Source organism: Carcharodon carcharias, chromosome 26 (assembly GCF_017639515.1).
Source record: "Carcharodon carcharias isolate sCarCar2 chromosome 26, sCarCar2.pri, whole genome shotgun sequence".
In the NCBI taxonomy this organism is placed as follows: domain Eukaryota; kingdom Metazoa; phylum Chordata; class Chondrichthyes; order Lamniformes; family Lamnidae; genus Carcharodon; species Carcharodon carcharias.
The window spans coordinates 37,646,518-37,664,690 of NC_054492.1; the positions used below are offsets into that span (position 1 = coordinate 37,646,518).

The 18,173-nt window shown below is 45.2% G+C and overlaps 1 protein-coding gene across 5 annotated transcripts in view; it reads right to left on the reverse strand.

Moving 5' to 3' along the window:
* sema6dl (sema domain, transmembrane domain (TM), and cytoplasmic domain, (semaphorin) 6D, like) overlaps nucleotides 1-18,173 on the reverse strand; it is a 297,233-nt gene that overhangs the window by 154,656 nt on the left and 124,404 nt on the right. For all 5 annotated transcript variants that reach the window (XM_041174872.1, XM_041174869.1, XM_041174873.1 and 2 more), the window contains one exon: nucleotides 11,551-11,596. The gene's annotated coding sequence lies outside the window, so the exon portion shown is untranslated. The remainder of the gene's footprint in view (nucleotides 1-11,550; nucleotides 11,597-18,173) is intronic.

Below are 18,173 nucleotides of genomic sequence, written 5' to 3' on the forward strand. Positions count from 1 at the left end.
CTGTGTCCCTTCCAGCTTGGCATCCAAAGCCAGCCCACCCCACCCCCCCCTCCCTAGGATACCCCATCCCTTCCCACCCTAAAGGCCCAGGACTTAACCTGGGTCGGGTCTCCATCTTTGATTTCTATGGGCCTCCTTGCAGACCCAGCAGTGCCCACCATTGACTTCTGGTGCTGTTGGCACTGCCAGCCAATCAGATTGGCTGGCAGCTCTCAAGGGCAGGACTTCCTCTCACTGAGGGGCGGAAGTCTGACCCTCAGATTGATGGGCAGCTGAGAGCAGGTTATTGCAACCTGGGTGGCCTTTATTAAAGTTGGTTGTTTTGGAACTGGTTTTATTTCCGGTGGGGGTGGGGGGGGGGGGGGGATGGTGAGCAGAATGCAGCATTCCCCCCACCCCCACAAAATCCAACTGCTTGATGTCATATCTGATTCTGGAATTGAAGCACATAATCTGCACTTTTACCTACTTGCACCTCTGTAACATCACCCAACTTCATCCTTGCCTTATCCATGCCTTTGTTCTTTCTAGACTTGACTATTCCAACAATCGGCGGAGAAGAAAAGAGTTGACGTTTCGAGTCCTCATGACCCTTCGACAGAACTCAAGTTCTGTCGAAGGGTCATGAGGACTCGAAACGTCAACTCTTTTCTTCTCCGCCGATGCTGCCAGACCTGCTGAGTTTTTCCAGGTAATTCTGTTTTTGTTTTGGATTTCCAGCATCCGCAGTTTTTTTGTTTTTATTCCAACAATCTGCTGGCCAGCGTCCCCCATTGTATGCCCCATAAACTTGAGGTTATCCAAACCTCTGCTGCTTGTATCCCTATCCTTACTTGCACAAATTCCTGGCCACCCATCCTCCCTGTGCTTGCTGATTTATACTGAGTCCTGCTTAAGCAGCATGGCAATTTTAAAATTCTTGTCTTTATTGTCGAATTCCTCCATGTTCTTATCCCTCCCTATCTCCGTAATCTCCTCCTGTCTCACAACCCTCAGCACTCCTTTAATTCTGACCTCTTGAACATCCCCGATGTTAAGCACTCCATCTTCAGCTTCTAAGGCCCTAAACTTTGGATTTCCATCCCTACATCTCTCCACATCTCTTTACTCCTTTAAGACACTCTTTAAAACCGACTCCTTTGGCCGATATTTTCTTATGTGACTCAGGTGTCAAAATTTGCTTTATAATTGCTCCTGTGAAGTGCCTTGGGATGTTTTATTAACGGTGCTATTTGAATACAAGTTGTTGTTCGGTGTAGTCGCTACTGTACCACACTGCTGTGTCGTTTTCAATTATAATAACATCTTGGCTGTAATTTAACGATTTACATTTTCACGGGCATTAAATAGGAAATATGAACACTGCAGTGATGAAACTTATAGGATGGAATTTTGCAGTACTGCCGCAGTCAAAGGACTTTTGAACAGCTCGCTGCATTTTAACTGTAACTGGGCCGTAAAATTCGGCCTATAATGTTCATTACATTAAATGGATGCCTCATTCAGAAAAAAGCACATCATTAACCATCTTTAAATGACAAGATACAGGTGTTTCCATTTTTTGTGTATGTGTCAAATTCTAACACTTTCCCTTGTGATTGCAATCACAGTCAAGTACCCCTGGTACCAGCATCCATTGGAACATTTGCCAAATGCAGCTGACTTGGAGATTTTGGTACCAGTAAGTTGCATATAAAATGTAGTCATTTTCAAATGAATCATTTAACATTTGTTAAATAAAATGGCTAGAATTTTCTTTGGACTGCAGTGCATTTGGAATGGGAGCAAAACTGTTGAAGCAAATAAATAGTAACACTTAACAGAACCATTTTAAAGTTATGATGGTTACTGTTGCTGGATATTTGATGATTATAGGTGGAATCATCCCAGATTTGCATTTTGTGTGGTAGGGGGTGTGAAAAATTATGTTTTACTTTGGATTTTTGAGTCATATCGTCCCCTTCCTGGCGCGTTCCGCCTCATTAATTATGTATTTACAGGAAACACGCCGGGTCACTGGTGGATGGGCTCGGATTTGCCTGCTGTGCTGTGACCTCAGCGCTTCCTCACTCTGGGCACACCAGAGTGCAGGCTACTTCATGTCTACAGACCAGGACTGCTCCAGGTGACAGATGGTTGAGACTAGGACCCGAGGGCACAGCCTCAGAGTAAAGGGAAGACCTTTTAGAACAGAGATGAGGAGAAACTTCTTTAGCCAGAGAGTGGTGAATCTATGGAATTCATTGCCACAGAAGGCTGTGGAGGCCAGGTCATTGAGTGTATTTAAGACCGAGATAGATAGGTTCTTGATTGGTAAGGGGATCAAAGGTTACGGGGAGAATGGGGTTGAGAAACTTATCAGCCATGATTGAATGGCGGAGCAGACTTGATGGGCCGATTGGCCTAATTTCTGCTCCTACGTCTTATGGTTCTGAAAGCAAAGGTGACAGCAGCCTCCAAATTTAGTGACTGGATGCAATGGAAGGCTGCTGTGGTGTCCTCTACCCCTGCTCAGGCCACAGGAGATCCACCAGAGTAACCAATCCGGCCTGGGAGGCAGTGGTCAGCGCCAATGGAGCACGGGGAGGTCAGCCATCCAGCGCAGGAAGAGGACAAATGCTCTCATCCCTTCTGCCGGGGTAAGTCAACCATCTCATCACTCTCAACACACACTCCCAAACCCATCACATATCCACATGGTTCTCACTCCTCAAGGGAAAACATCGCTAACTCTCACACACACCCTCACAGCTCCAGCAGGCTCACATCCTCATCCTGACCATGGCTCTGCTCACCACACAAACATTCCATACAGCAGCATGCGCCCTGCTCACACTCTCTCCATCTGTTTTCATGCAGGAAGAGGCTGCTCACAATGGAAAGGGAGAGGTCCCAGACCGGGCGTGGACATTAGGCTCCTCACTCATTTTGAGAAGCTTACCATCGCGCTGACTGGTCAAGGTCATGGATTGTGCCTGCGGTGACGGTGAGGTCAGCGGTGAACAACCATGTGAGGATCCTGCACCAGGTCATCCCTCTCTCAACTCAACGATGAGTGCTCTCTCTCCTGTTTTTTGACTCTTTTGGCATGCAGTAATTATCTCTACTTTAGTTCACAGGGAGCTCTGCCAAGCGACCAAGACCCGCAGCCCGTCAGTCCCACAGCTCCATCCAGGTCCTCACCTCCAGCCAAGAGGACACTTCCTCCATTGAAGAGCTGGAAATAAGCAGCCTGGAAGACCCATCACAGCGCTCACCCACACCCAGCACCAGCGCAGAGACACACACCTCGGTGGGACCTAGATCTAGAGCAGGTTTGGCTTCACAATCTGGTGGTCACTGCACAGACACGTGTCCACAGCAGGAGGAGGCAGGGTCAGCCGAGCTCCCGGTACTCAGAGGGCTGCTGGGGAAGAGGCATCTGTGAGGTCAGGGTCAGATGACAAGCCTCTGGATTCGGCCTTCCAACTCATCATGGAGAGTCAGCAGAAGGCAGGGGAACATCACGCAGAGCTGTTGGAATCCCTCAACAGAGTGGCATACGAGTTGGAGGAGTGCATCCCCTTGCTCCCTGATGAAGTGGTGTCCGTATGTCTGTGCTGGATGTCCCCATGGGAAGAATGGCAGACACCATGGAAGCCTGGTACAGCAGAACACAGAGATGCACTCCATCATGGTAGCCATAGGTGAGTTCCTGCAGGGAACCTCGACGTCTCTCCAGGTGCCTCTGACCCCTCAAGGAGTCAGTACCAGGGACCTCGGGCACCAGAAGAGAGGAGTGGCAGCTGGACATCCCTGGGTCAACCACTCAGGACTCTCAGAGGCTTTCCACTCCCTCCAAGTCCCCTTTGCACGTGACCCCCTCAACCTCATCCTCCGTCACCGCAGAGGGAGCAGCTGGCCCAAAGGAGGGCAGCCAAAGCAAGCTGGGCCCTCAAGGCCTCAGCTCTCCAGCAGATACACACTGAAATCATCAGAGGCAACAGGGCCACCCATTGCACAGGCTGTCTCCACCCCTGCTGCGGATGTCAGGGCAGCACCTAGAAGAAGTGATAGGCCTAGAAACGTTAAGAAATTCTGATCACAAGTGGTTGCAAAATTGAACACATTTTGTCACTTTATAATCTGAAAATATATCCACTTTCAGTGAATAATGTGTAATGTTGTCTTTTAGCTTCATTAACAGGCTCTGAGAGTCCTCCCCTTGCACCCCCTCCACCCTCCCCAATAGCAATTCAGCTGCATGCAACTGGACCACGAGTGATTCTGGGGGGAGAGGTGAGTTTGTGGCAGTGTCTTTCAGAGTCTTGTGCAAGCACTCCCCATGCACACGGAGCCTTCATCCATCACGCTCACCTCAATGTCCTGCGCATTTTCAGTGCTCCCTGCTGGGGTTCTCTTTCAGTTTTCCATCTGAACTGACCTGAATCTCCGCTCACCCACTGATCACACTGCCATTCAGCAGCTGTGCCTATCTAACATGGGGCTCTGCTCACTTTCGATTTGAAAAACATGGTCGTAGTCAAGTTTCTCGTAAGCTCCCTGCATCCTTTCCCCTCCCTCAGTCACTTATGTCCTTTCCCCCATCACAGTCGACCCACCAGACATCACCTTCGACCTCCCCAAAGTTACCCTGTAGCTCGAACCTTTGTCATTCCACGATATTCAGGTGAACGTGTACATTCCAACCCTTTCTGAAAATCTTACCCCCATTCACAGTGACCTCCCCAACCTCTTCCTTCCCACACCCAAGGCCTGTGTTTGCCTCCATGTGCCCATCAACCACCCTCGCCGCTCCTTCTGCCGGTACCAGTGCACCCTCACCCTCCCATCCTACTGGTTCCCTCAGCCCTCTCTCACACTCACTATTCCCTCCGACCACACCCACCCTTAGTTCTCTCCTCAGGAGACAATGACTCCACAGAGCTCTCCCTTACATGTTCACCTGGAATTCCACCCCCCCTCCTTACTCCTTCCTGCCCCCCTCCCCCCCTCCCATACACCTTCCCCCCTCCGGTCTCCCTCCTTCCCCCCTCTGAACTCCCTCCTTCCGCCCCCACCCCCAGACACCTTACACTCCATACTCCCTCCTACCCCTGGATATCTTCGCTCCTCTGAACTCCCTCCCTTGCACCTACCTCCCCAAATACAGCATTCTCCCTCATTACAACCCCCCCCCCCCAGACACCCTCCTTCTACATCCCAATCTCACCATCTCCCCACTGACACCTTCGATCAACCCCCTCCTTCCAACCTCAACACCGTCCACCTCCCCCCGCCACCCCCCCCCCCACCCCCATCCCCCCAAGGACACCTTCCTTTCCCAGTCACACCTTGACCTTTCTCTTCCCCACCCCCTCCCTTTACCGATCATCTGTCACAGCCCATGGCCAAGTCCGTGAAGGTCTGAGGCCTCAGCGAAGTTGAAGCTGCTGCACAGAGACATCCCACCTTCCAAGAGCTGCTTCACGGTGGAGCCGTGTGCATGAGGATCCACCCAGCAATCGATGCACATGTTTTCTCCAGGGTCCGGTAGCTGCAGGGCTCCAACATCTCCTCCTCGGATGTCCGCGATCTGACCAAGGCCCTAAAGGTAAATCCCGACTTCTGTACATCACGCTTGTCCGGGCGTGTTCTGGGCCGGTGTGTTTTCCCGCTGGCCTACCGGTAAATTGCGCATGTGGGGACAATTCCGGTCGGGTCTTACTTTGCATCCAGTTAGCGGGATGCGAATCAGGTTCACGCTGGCCTCCAGTGGGATTTGTGATCCGCCATGGCGGACACCATTGGATGATCCTGCTGACTTCACACTGATGTGAAACAGATTTCTGCCCCTCTCGCCGAATTCTTCCCCCCCCCCCATCCCCCGCCCTCCATGATGCCTGCCGCCAATGAGAGCGGAGGATTCCAGCTTGTCTGTCTGATTTTGCTTAGTTTAAAAGGAAGTATGATTACTAATAAAAGACAGTGGAATAGAACATGGATTGAAGTCTCTGTACCATTATGTTCCTGATCCTGGCTGTGCTGGTTTGGAGTGGTATGAGCAGAAACCAAGTATTTGGACACAGCAGAGTCAGGGAACAGCTGCAAAGAGAGCAAGGCTGAAGTTGTTTCTGTATAGATCTGCAAGTGGTATGAGTCCCTGTTCTAATGGTGGCAGCCAATAAAGACTGGGAGCTGAAAGGGAAAAAAATAATAATTTTGATGATAATTAAACAGTTTCAAGATTATTAGTCAGAGGAAAGTACAACTGCAGCTGCTGGAATTTAACAGATTGAGGCCTATTTCAAAATGAAGGCAGTTTATTTTCTTTCATAAAGGAATAGTACCGGTTTGTACATTCACTCTAGACTCAATGAAAGAATCCAGTTTCAATTTTGCCATGTGGCCTGTAACATTAAGGAACATATAGGTAAGGATATAATTGTAGATTTCGGCACATGCAAATTCACTCACTAATTTGCTGTCCTCACAAAATTTCACAATGCAGTCCCTAAAACTCTGTTAAAATACTGTAGTTCCATGTAAAGTAAAAAGAAGTTGACTTCCTCTGTCACCATAAATCAATGACTTTCATTATACGCGAGTGGAATTGCAGAATACATTCCCAAACCACTGGTAGAAACAACAGAATTCTATGTAATGAAAATGGAATTTGCTCTTCAGTTGTCTTATTAAATGCTATTAACATTAAGGTAAGATAATTAACCATTGTCCACAAAGGACCATAGGCAGCATCTCTTCTCCATTAGAGAGAGACAATTGCTTATATGTGGCTTGAGGGGCACCACTCCCCATTAATGGCTTTATAATCTGTTACTACATTAGACCAGAACATAAAGGGATATCGTTGTGTAAAAGACTGAGTGAAAGAAAACTAGACAGAGGCTGGTGGGATTATCCCATAGTGTGCAGCTGAACCATTCACCAAATGTGTGCATTAGATTTGTGTCTCTTCCTCCCTTCCCTTTGCTTGTCTTTCAGGTCACACAGCTCCTAATACTCACATCCATTTCCAATTCTCTGGAAGAAGTCAGTCCTAATTCTTATTCGTATCAAGAAACTCTTGTAGTTCATTTAAAAAAAGCACAATTTTTCCCCAAACTGTCCTTCCATGAATGGATTACGTACCTAACTTTCCAAGTCCAGCATTTCTTCCGGTAAACTCGGAGCGTAAATAGTGAACAATAGGACATAATCATCCTATCTGAAAATATAAAATTATGGATCATGGACATCTTTATATGGCAGCCTGCTTAAGAGAGTCCACAGGCAGTTTTACATTAATTATTGCTGTATGTCTGATAGAATCTTCTTGGAAAGTAATTCTAAATTCATGCGATTCTGAGCACTGCACAACAGCATTTTTTTTTTTTTGGATTTACAGTATTGCCAACAGGTGAAGGATTTAGCCACATCCATTTCATTTAAGAAGTTATATATGGGATTTAGCTGTCTCTGTGGAAGAACTTTGATTGGGACTCCTTCGTAATGCTGCAAATAGAAACTGAGTTGACCCCTGGTCAAATAACTCTCTGTCCTCAGTGAAGTATCACTGGATCCTGGATCTCTTATTCAAGTCTTCCATTGGTTTGTGTAAACGGCTACCCAAACCCAGATGGGATTGTGCATATGACCAGAAGCAGATATCTGACAGTAGCCGATCATATTGCTGTTCAGGAAAGGAGGGAAAGAGAAAACAAGAAATTTTAAGCCAGTTAAACCTGACATCAGTAGCAAGGAAAGTAGGCCGGAATCTATTATTGAGGGTGTGGTAACAGGGCACTTGCAAAATCGCAACATGATTAGGCAGAGTCGACATGGTTTTATGAAAGAGAAATCGTATTTGACAAGTTTATTAGAACTTTTTAAGGGTGTAACGAGCTGAGTAGAAAAGGGGAAACTAATGGGTATGATAAATCTGGATTTTCAGAAGGCATTCGATAAAATGCCACACATTAAGTTGTTACACAAAAATTAGGGCTCAGAGGATTGGGGCTGACATGTTGATATGGATTAAAGATTCTGCGATTTATTCCTGCTCTGTTTTCTTTCCGTTAACCAATCCTCAGAGTGTGGAAGGGGCCATTTGGCCCATCAAGTCTGCACTGGCTCGCTGAAAGAACATTCTACCTAATCCCACTCCCCTGCTTTATTCCGGTAAGCTTGCACATTCTCTCTTTTCAGACAGCAATCTAATTCTCCAATACCCTTTTGAATACCTCAATTGAACCTCCCTCCACCACCCTTTCAGGAAGTTCCAAACTCCAACCACCATCTGGGTGAAAAAAATTTTCCTCACATCACTTCTACTCCTTTTGCCCATTATTTTGAAACTGTGCCCTCTAGTTCTTGATGCTCTCTTGAGTGGGAACAGTTTCTCACTATTTACCCTGTCCATACTCCTCAGGATCTTGAATACCTCTATCAACTCTCCTCTCAGTCTTCCTTTCTCCAAGGAGAACAGTCCCAACCTCGCCACTCTATCCTCATAGTTACCGTTATTTATCCACGGGGCTGGATTTTACCATCGGCGAGTGGGGGCGGGGCCTGCTCGCCGAAGCGTAAAATGATGCGGGATAACGTTGGGTGGAACTCCCGAGGTCATCCTGCCTCATTTAAATATTTAGGAAGGTGGGGGCGCAGCAGAATCAGCTGCGGGCCCACCGACCTGTCAATGGCCAATTGAGGCCATTGTCAGAATCATTTAGGCAAATAAAGGCTTCCATGTGGACGACACGCTGGGCGGGCCTTAATTGGCTCGGTCACGTAAAATGGCGCCGATCGGAAGCGCGCCCACATGCGCCTGCCCATCAACTTCCCCCCCCCTACAATGGGGGGAAAATTCAGCCCATGGAATCATTCTTGTGAGTCTTCTCTGTGTCTGTGTACTCTCTCCAAAGCTTTCACATCCTTTCTCAAGTTTGGTACCCAGCACTGGATGCAGTGCTCCAGATGAGGCCCAGCTAGTGTCTTACACAAGTTTAACATGACCTCTTTACTCTTGTGCTCAATGCCCCTGTTAATAAAACCTAGGATACAGTATGCTTTATGAACTGCTTATAAACAGGTTGGCTTTAGAATAGCAAGGTTTAACTAGTGGAGTGCCACACAGATCAGTGCTTGGGCCTCAGCTATTTACAATCTATATGAATGATTAGATTAGGAGACTGAGCGTAATATATCCACGTTTGCTAATGATAAGAAGTTAGGTAAGAATGTAAGCTGTGAGGAGAGGGACAAAAGGATGTAGAACAGTTTGGCCATTGGGCAAGAAGGCGGCAGATGGAGTTTGTGGGGAGATGTGAGATTATTCATTTTGGTCAGAAAAATGGAAAAGCAGCCTATTTTTAAAAGGCGAGTTATATCTATCCCAAGAAGCAATGTGATGCTGTGGCTTTGCCATTTTGGATTACACTTGTTAGGAAAGGAACACTGATAGTAAAAATTCACTTACAAAATTTTGCGATGGAAACCGTGGTTTCATTGTGATTGTGGGCCATGCCAAAACGGGAATGATACTGAGAGGGAACTTTCACTTCATTTGCTAGGTCACTCAGGTAGCAATGTATGTGAGACCGAGAAGCAATGTTCAAATTTATTGTATTTTGAACAAATATTACAAACTTGTGTGTGAACCTTAATGCTTGGCCTTTCAGATTTCATACCATCACTTTCAACTTTGAAAGGAGGTTGAAGTTTTACCCAACAGCATTGCGTATAAATTTTATCTTTCTCCTCCGTGGTTCTAAGGCCCCCCCCCCCCCACCCCAGTGGGACCAGCGAATCATTGAAATCTCTGTTCACATCGGTGAGGCTGGAAGATCCTGCTGGCGTGAGGGGCTGGAAAATTCCGGCCTAAGTTCAGAAGGAAGTGAAATGACGTTAGTGAGTAACACATAAAAAAAAACTCTCAAAGTTGAAGTGCAAGCCTCAAATTTCTGTGCCGCACGTGAAATTAAAAAAAAAACAAATGCTTCAGGAAGACAAAGTACTAGAACAGAATGTCCCCAGCGTCTTTGCTGACCTCTTGTATGAACTCATCCAGTCTTTACCTAACCCTAATTAGGCATTGCAACTTTAAAGGAATACATACGTGCAGTCTAGCCGGTGACTAATATATTGTGCTTTACTTTAGTACAATGGCCACATCCTTACAAACCAGTGTGTGTTTTACTTACCATGAGCAGTGCCAAAGTCGAAGTGCTAATAATGTTATTGGAAATTTACATCTAACACATATTCTTGTTGAGCGCACCTCAGCGTTACACTCAAACTTCTTAGCTGCACTCAACAAATAATGTAGAAAAGAAAAAGGCAGTCATTTGATGCAGAGAGGTCAGGATTTATAACCTTCGGCTGACCTTACCAAACAACACTTGGAAGTAAAAAGCCACAGGTGTGCCTTACAGCCTGGGGGAACAAATAATCTTTAACCTCGCAGTTTATTTAGGCTCTTTGACATTTTAGCAAATACCTCCCTCCAGGTGGCATAAGTAATAATTCTAGTCATTTAGCAGCACCCACACAAAGGAATCTGTTTGTCCTGTCTTCAGTGAGCACCCCCCAAGGTGAGCTTTGAGTCTGAACGAGTGAAGTTGTGCTTTCTTCTTCCCCAGCTTTAGTGCCATTACTTGCTGCCTTCTAGGCACAGTTGGCACTTAAATATTCAAAGTTCTGTTTAAGTGTAATCAAAAAATATTGGTAACAGGAATTATACAGCCACACAGTGTTCCCATCTTACCTCTTGGCTCCAGTGTTCTGTTGGAAAGTGCAGGATAAACAATGCCATTCAAAGGCTGCACGGACATTCCTGTTAGTTTAGCTGCTTGCACCAGTTTTACACTGATGCTTGTATGAACGGATAACCAAATGAGCACACCCTGGAAATTTCCATGTATTTCCCTTTCCAGGCCAGCAGAAGTGAAAAAAGGCACATCAAAACAATTCTTTTACAATGAATGGGGACTTTCTTGCTATCTGAATATCGAGATTTCTATTATTTTGTAAATCTGAAATATGTTCTACAGATGAGCTTTGATCATGCAGTGTCTATCTAAATTTGCAGATCAAGGGTCAAGTTGCAACTGTTCTAAGTTGTGGCTATAACCAATACTGTCAACAAAACAAAAATTGGATTCTCTGCAGGTTTATTACTCATTGTTCATCACTGTACTAATAATGATGCCTGTAACACTATTATAAGTATACTTTTGCTAAAAGATACTGTAAGGGGTCTAGTAACTGAACTCAAACGTGAACATTTCTTAAATCGTTCCATTGGCTAGCCATTAGAAACCATATTGCTCTAAGTCATCTTTAAACAAAAGTATTTGTTTTTTTAATCCACAATCAGTTCTGCGTGTCAAAATTTGTTTTGGAAGGGCAATAAATATCAAGTAATGCAGTTCAGACCATCTCTGAATCTCTTCCAAGTTAAATGTGTTTATGTGGCATCACCAAGGGAAATTATGCAAAGCTTGGGACACTCTGCCTCTTGTAAATCAATATTCTTCCCTAACCCCAGATCCGAGCTGATAACTTTCTTACCTGTCCGTTTACAGCCTGGCACAGCTTTTTCCTGGCACCATCTGATCTGCAAAAGAAGAAAGTGATAAATAATTAGAAATAATTCTTCACAGGAAGTTAGATGTGAAAGGTCCCATTGGCACTATTTTGAAGAAAAGTCAGGGAGTTACTTCTCTATGTCCTGACTGATATTTATCCCTTGACCAACTCGTAAAAACACAATGGCTGAAATTTTTCGGATGGGGGGGGTCTCGCTTCCCGCCATCTGAAGAGTTGGCGGTGAACTCGGTCCCGCCAACTCTGTGTGCCCTGCAGCCTTTTCAAACTCGAACCAATGTTAAGTGGCTGCAGACGGCACCTCCACCCCTCACTCCGTAGGAAATCCTGCCTCAGATTGGCCAATCAGATTGGCCGACAGCTCTCTTGTCCCTGTGGATGGAAGAAGAAATGCAGGAGGACACCTGTTGGATCCTATTCACCAGTTTGTTGGGACTTATGGATCCTGGTTGCACACTTTGTGGGTTGGCCAAGTTGGTAAGATAGACAGAGTTGATCAGCAGACACTTCTTAGGTGGAACACATTCTGTTTGTTTGCAAAGGTACTCAGTAGCTAAACTTGTGTGCTTTCAACTCAAACCCTGTCTCCATACTACAGACTACTGGCTACAGAGGTAGCCCGTGCTACTCCTCTATTGGTTACTCAATATCATGTGATCTTCCTTTATAACGTCCAACTCAAAGGTATACTACACATTACATGAAGCCATAATTACCACAACATTGCTGCCTAAGTCCAGGCAGCAGAGGTTCAGGTAAGTTCAAGGGGTCCCAGGGTGGGGAGGATAGGGAAGGCTTTGGGGGGGGTGTGAAGAGAGCAATCGGGATCACGGGGGAGAGACCGAGGAGAAGAGGGAGGTCCAGAGGCCACCGGACTTTAACGGTGGGGTGGGGGTGCCCAACTTCAGAAGGGCGCTTTTGATGGCGGCGCCACCAACCCTCCCCCTTGACCTTCCCGTCTGAGATATAATTGTTCTTTTTTGGGCTTTGACCATTGAAGTTCTATCCTCCTGCCAGCCTAAATATTGAGGCTGGGCAGGAAACGGTCCTTATTGTCCGCTTAGGGGCCTCATTTGGGTTAAGGGCAGGCTGCCCGTCCGAGGTCTTGCTTGCCCCAGCGTAAAGTCACTGTGTGGTCAGGGCAGATGGGAACCCGGAGTGAATCCCGTTGCTTCAATTTAATGCCCCCCCCACCGGCCACCTAAAATCCAGCTGGTGTGGGAGCGTCAAATTCTGGCCATTATCTGGTCATTGCTGTTTGTGGGACCTTGTTGTGTGCTGATTGGCTGCCCTGTTTCCCTATATTACAACAGCGGCTACATTTCATTGGTTGTTAGGTGTTATATCAACGTAAGTTTTTTTTAAACAGAAGCTAAAGGACCAAGAGTTTGAGAATCCAATTAAAATAAACTCACCAGGAAGGGTGAACCTTATGTGCAAGGCAGTGCAGCAACTTTGATGTTATATATCACAATTTATATTTTATTTGACATTCTTTACATATTATGTTGAATATTTTGGAATGGTTTGGGGGACAAACTTGAGCGGAGGGATATAGCAGAGTATTAAAGGGGCCTTCCTCAAGGGTTCCATTAGTCTCCCAAAACACTGGCAAGATCTCGGTCAGACCTGCTTTATGGTGAGCCTCCACCATTTCTATGCCACCTTGTGAAGGTCAGAATTTATATATTCCCTTTACAAGAAAAATGACAAGCTAAGGGCAGAGTTTCCCATTACTGTGCCTCAGCTAGGACCCAGCGTCAATGTTGATCAGTACGCTGAGCGACACTGAGGTGTACCAGCCTCCGCAACATAGCTAATGAGAATCACTAATGTGGGAAGTGGCTTTAACCCTGAAAGAAGAAAATCATTAAAAAAAATATATATATATTATCTCTATGGGGTAGTTAGGAATAAGGAGCCAGGTTAGCTCTACCTCTGCCCCTTCATGGCCTGGCAGATGCCAAAGTTGCCTGGCACCTGGAGCACATAGGTGCTACATCAAAGAGTACACCCATCTGCCAGTCCCGTGTAAATTAGCTGCACTCCTACTAATCCCCACTCACTAAATCATGAGCCAATTTATAAAAAATATGTTTATAATTTGGTTACACCTTATATAAGGGAATAGAGGAAATCTCCCTCAATTCTTAGCAAAGTATGAAAATCAGGCATTATTGCACTTCCTAACATTTAGAACAAAGAAAAGTACAGCACAGGAACAGGCCCTTCGGCCCTCCAAGCCTGCGCCGATCATATTGCCTGTCAAACTAAAACATTTTGCACTTCCGGGGTCCGTATCCCTCTATTCCCATCCTATTCATGTATTTGTCAAGCTGCCTCTTAAACACCACTATCGTACCTGCTTCCACCACCTCCTCTGGCAGCGAATTCCAGACACTCACTACCCTCTGCGTAAAAAACTTGCCCTGCACATCTCCTCTAAAGTTTTCTCCTCTCATAATAACCTCCAGACCAGGCAGTATCCTGGTAAACCTCCTCTGCACCCTCTCAAACGCCTCCATATCCTTCTGGTAATGTGACGACCAGAATTGCACGCAATATTCCAAGTGTGGCCGAACCAAGGTTCTATACAGCTGCAGCATGACTTCCCAGCTTTTATACTCAATACCCCTGTCGATGAAGGCAAGCATGCCATATGCCTTTCTGACTACCTTATCCACCTGCATTGCCACTTTCAGTGACCTGTGGACCTGTACACCCAGATCCCTCTGCCCGTCGATGCACTTAAGGGTTCTGCCATTTACTGTATAATTCCTGCTTGTATTAGACCTTCCAAAATGCATTATCTCGCATTTGTCCGGATTAAACCCCATCTGCCATTTCTCTGCCCAAGTCTCCAACCGATCTACATCCCGTTATATCCTTTGACAATCCTCTTCACTATCTGCAAGTCTTCCAACCTTAGTGTCGTCTGCAAACTTACTAATTAGCCCAGTTACATTTTCCTCCAAATCATTTACGTATACTACAAACAGCAAAGGTCCCAGCACTGATCCCTGCGGAACACCACTAGTCACAGCTCTCCATTCAGAAAAGCACCCTTTCACTGCTACCCTCTGTCTTCTGTGACCAAGCCAATTCTGTATCCATCTTGCCAGCTCACTTCTGATCCCGTGCGACTTTACCTTCTGTACCAGTCTGCCATGAGGGACCTTGTCAAAGGCCTTACTGAAATCCATGGAGATAACATCCACTGCCCTTCCATCGTTGATCACCTTAGTCACTTCCTCGAAAAACTTGATCAAGTTAGTGAGACATGACCTCCCCTTCACAAAACCATGCTGCCTCTCACTGATAGGCCCATTTGCTCCCAAATGGTAGTAAATCCTGTCACGAATAATCTTCTCCAATAATTTCCCTACCACTGACATAAGGTTCACCGGTCTGTAATTTCCTGGATTATCCCTGCTACCCTTCTTAAACAATGGAACAACGTTAGCCATTCTCCAGTCTTCTGGAACCTCACCCATAGCCAGTGAGTAAACAAAGATTTCTGTCAAGGCCCCAGCAATCTCCTCCCTTGCCTCCCTCAGTACTCTGGGGTAGATCCCATCTGGCCCTGGTGACTTATCCATCTTAATATTCTTCAAGACGCCTAACACCTCTTTTTTGATCTCAACATGATCCAGGCTCTCTACACACTCTACCCTAGACAAATTGACCACTAAGTCCTTCTTTTTGGTGAATACTATCTCTCCCATTTCTTCTGGCTCCACACACAGATTCCCACCTCTGTCCCTGAGTGGGCCTACCCTTTCCCTGGCTACCTTCTTTTTTTTACATATCTATAAAAGGCCTTGGGATTTTCCTTAATCCTGGTTGCCAGTGACTTTTCATGACCCCTTTTAGCCTTCCTGACTCCTTGCTTAAGTTTCTTCCTACTTTCTTTATATTCTCCACAGGCTTCATCTGTTCCCAGCCTTCTAGCCCTTACGAATGCTTCCCTTTTCTCTTTGACTACTCTCGCAATATCCTTCATTATCCAAGGTTCCTGAAACTTGTCATGCTTATCCTTCATCGTGGCAGGAACATGCCAGTTCTGAATTCTTATCAACTGACGTTTGAAAGCACCCCACATGTCAATTGTTGATTTGCCCTCAAACATCCACCTCCAGCCTAGATTCCTCAGTTCCAGCCTAATGTTGTTATAATTAGCCTTCTCCCAATTAAGCACCTTAACCGAGGACTCCTGTTATCCTTATCCATCTGTACCTTGAAACTTACTGAATTATGGTCACTTTTCCCGAAATGCTCCCCTACTGAAATTTCGACCACCTGGCCGGGTTCATTCCCTAATACCAGGTCCAGTATTGCCCCTTCCCTAGTTGGACTATCTACATATTGTCTCAGGAAAATAACTAAACCAGGAGTAAATTAGCACAAACTGCTCTCACCTCTCAATTCCTTTCTCAATAGAGACTGAGGAGACTTCATTTCCCACTCTGGCTCCTTTCCAACCAACTTTCCATATAAATTGTTCCTTGAACTATAGCACACATTTTACACAGCCAGAGGTTTCAATCTTCTTTCATTTAGCCATTTTAGTGCATTGATTCTCTCTTGCTTTTTAATTTGTTTCCCTGTGTTTCTGTTTTTTCTGCTTTTTAGAAATGATGTTTTGTTTTCTTGTTTTCACATTTTTCATTTGTTTAATTTTCTTATTTTCCACTCATTGTTTGAATTAGTTTATTTTCATAAATCACAGGGGTTTAACATTAAAATGAAGACTAAAAGGCACCTCTATAACATTTCAAAATCAGGTACCAGGGTCAATGTAAATTCATAAATGGCAGTATAACTTCAGGGCAAAACTTCTATTTAACTCCTGAGTGTATTTGAGACAGGATGTATGAAATCCCTCCTAAGAGGAAATTTTAGTTTCGAGTTCACACCGGATGCTATATGATCCCAATGTAGACTGAATATGTATTTTGATAGTGTCTAGGTGACCCTTATAAATTTTTGTGTTTAATGTTTAGTAGGAAGTGGACCAATCAACTGCTCTCTCTTATCATTAAATGAAAGCTGAGGGGAGCACAGTGTTGCACTTGTGCTGTGTGCCTTAAGTCAATGCACAGTTGACAGTCTAACTCTAGTCTGCCATTCAGCTATTAACTTCACATACATCAGCCTGGGAACAATTGTAGCAAAGTAACAGTAGTTTAGTCACACCCTAGTTTACGGTTTTCAGGAAAGAAAAGCCATAAATAACACCAGCTAAAGAACTGTACCACTCTAGCCACTACTTCTATTTTTGACCACATATGGTCAGTGGGAAGAGTGCAAGACCTAATTGTACTTTAACCTTTGTTGCTGATAATGCGGGCAACATTCTTTTGAATGGCTCTTCACAAAGGATGGGCAGCACACAGGTACAATATAAAAGGGAGAGCAGTGTCTGGATATGGGTGTCTGCTGCAATGTTGGCCTCTTGAGTATGTGCGCCAATGTTCAAATGACTTATGCGTGTCCAACATTGAAACAGACGCTTAAGAGAACCTTAAGAAGCAGATTTTATGGTAACTGAATTTTACTAATCAGAGGGTTGGGCAAATTTTCAAAATAAGGAAAATCTGGGGAGAAACCAAAAAAAGTGAAGAGAAATTTAGATTTGCATAACCATATTTTTTTAACTGAAAAATAGCCTCAAAATTTGGGTGTGAAGACGAATGAACCCTTGACCTCATGCTCCTGCTCACTGTCACAATCCAGTGATGTCTGTTGGGCATTGGGTGAGGACAGGGCTGAGTTCAACTGTGATGCCCTCAGCATGGTCAAACAGCCTGCTGACCCTCAACGTCTAATCTCACACATGTATAAAGGGACCAATTGCACTTGTGGACCTGTAGTAAAGCCCATCCTGCCTTCAGAGCAGAGGGGAGCAAACCAAGAATGTAAAACAAAGCGAGAAGATGTCACTGCATCACTGGTTACTTCCTTCCCTGTCCCTTGTTCATGAACCTGTTAAAACCATTTTAACTGAAACACCACATCTATCCCCATGTCCCTTTAACAGCCAGTCAAATCTAGCAAGTCCAACTCAGCAAAAGTTCACCTTCTGAGCAGCAACAAGCACTAGAATTCCCAAAAGAGAAGTTGTATTGACAAGTACTGTAACCTGATTCTTCCACCCCCTTATATTAATCAATGTGTTGAGGGTGAAAGGTCATAAATCTGGCTCAAACACCAAAATTCGCAAAGCTCCATTTCCCTTTCATTTAAATGGCAAACAGAACCTTTGATTTTAAATGCAGCTACTGGAAACTGTCCAAAACTTCACTTTCTTTCTGGCTGCATATACATTCTGGCCACAGTCTCAGACTTGTCAAGCTTCCTTTACTGGCTAACTATCAGCTGCATCAGTTGATAGTTTATTGAAATAACAGAATCCGATGCTGGCAAGTGAGCATTCATTCTATATTCTCAGGCTGAATTTAAATTTCAGCACCATTTCTGAGCCTACTCTGGAAGGAGGCACTGTGTGCAACCATTTAACATAGCAACCCCCGTCTGTCCCCATTTTAATTAGTCAAATTACTGTTATTACTAATTGGATACAAGCC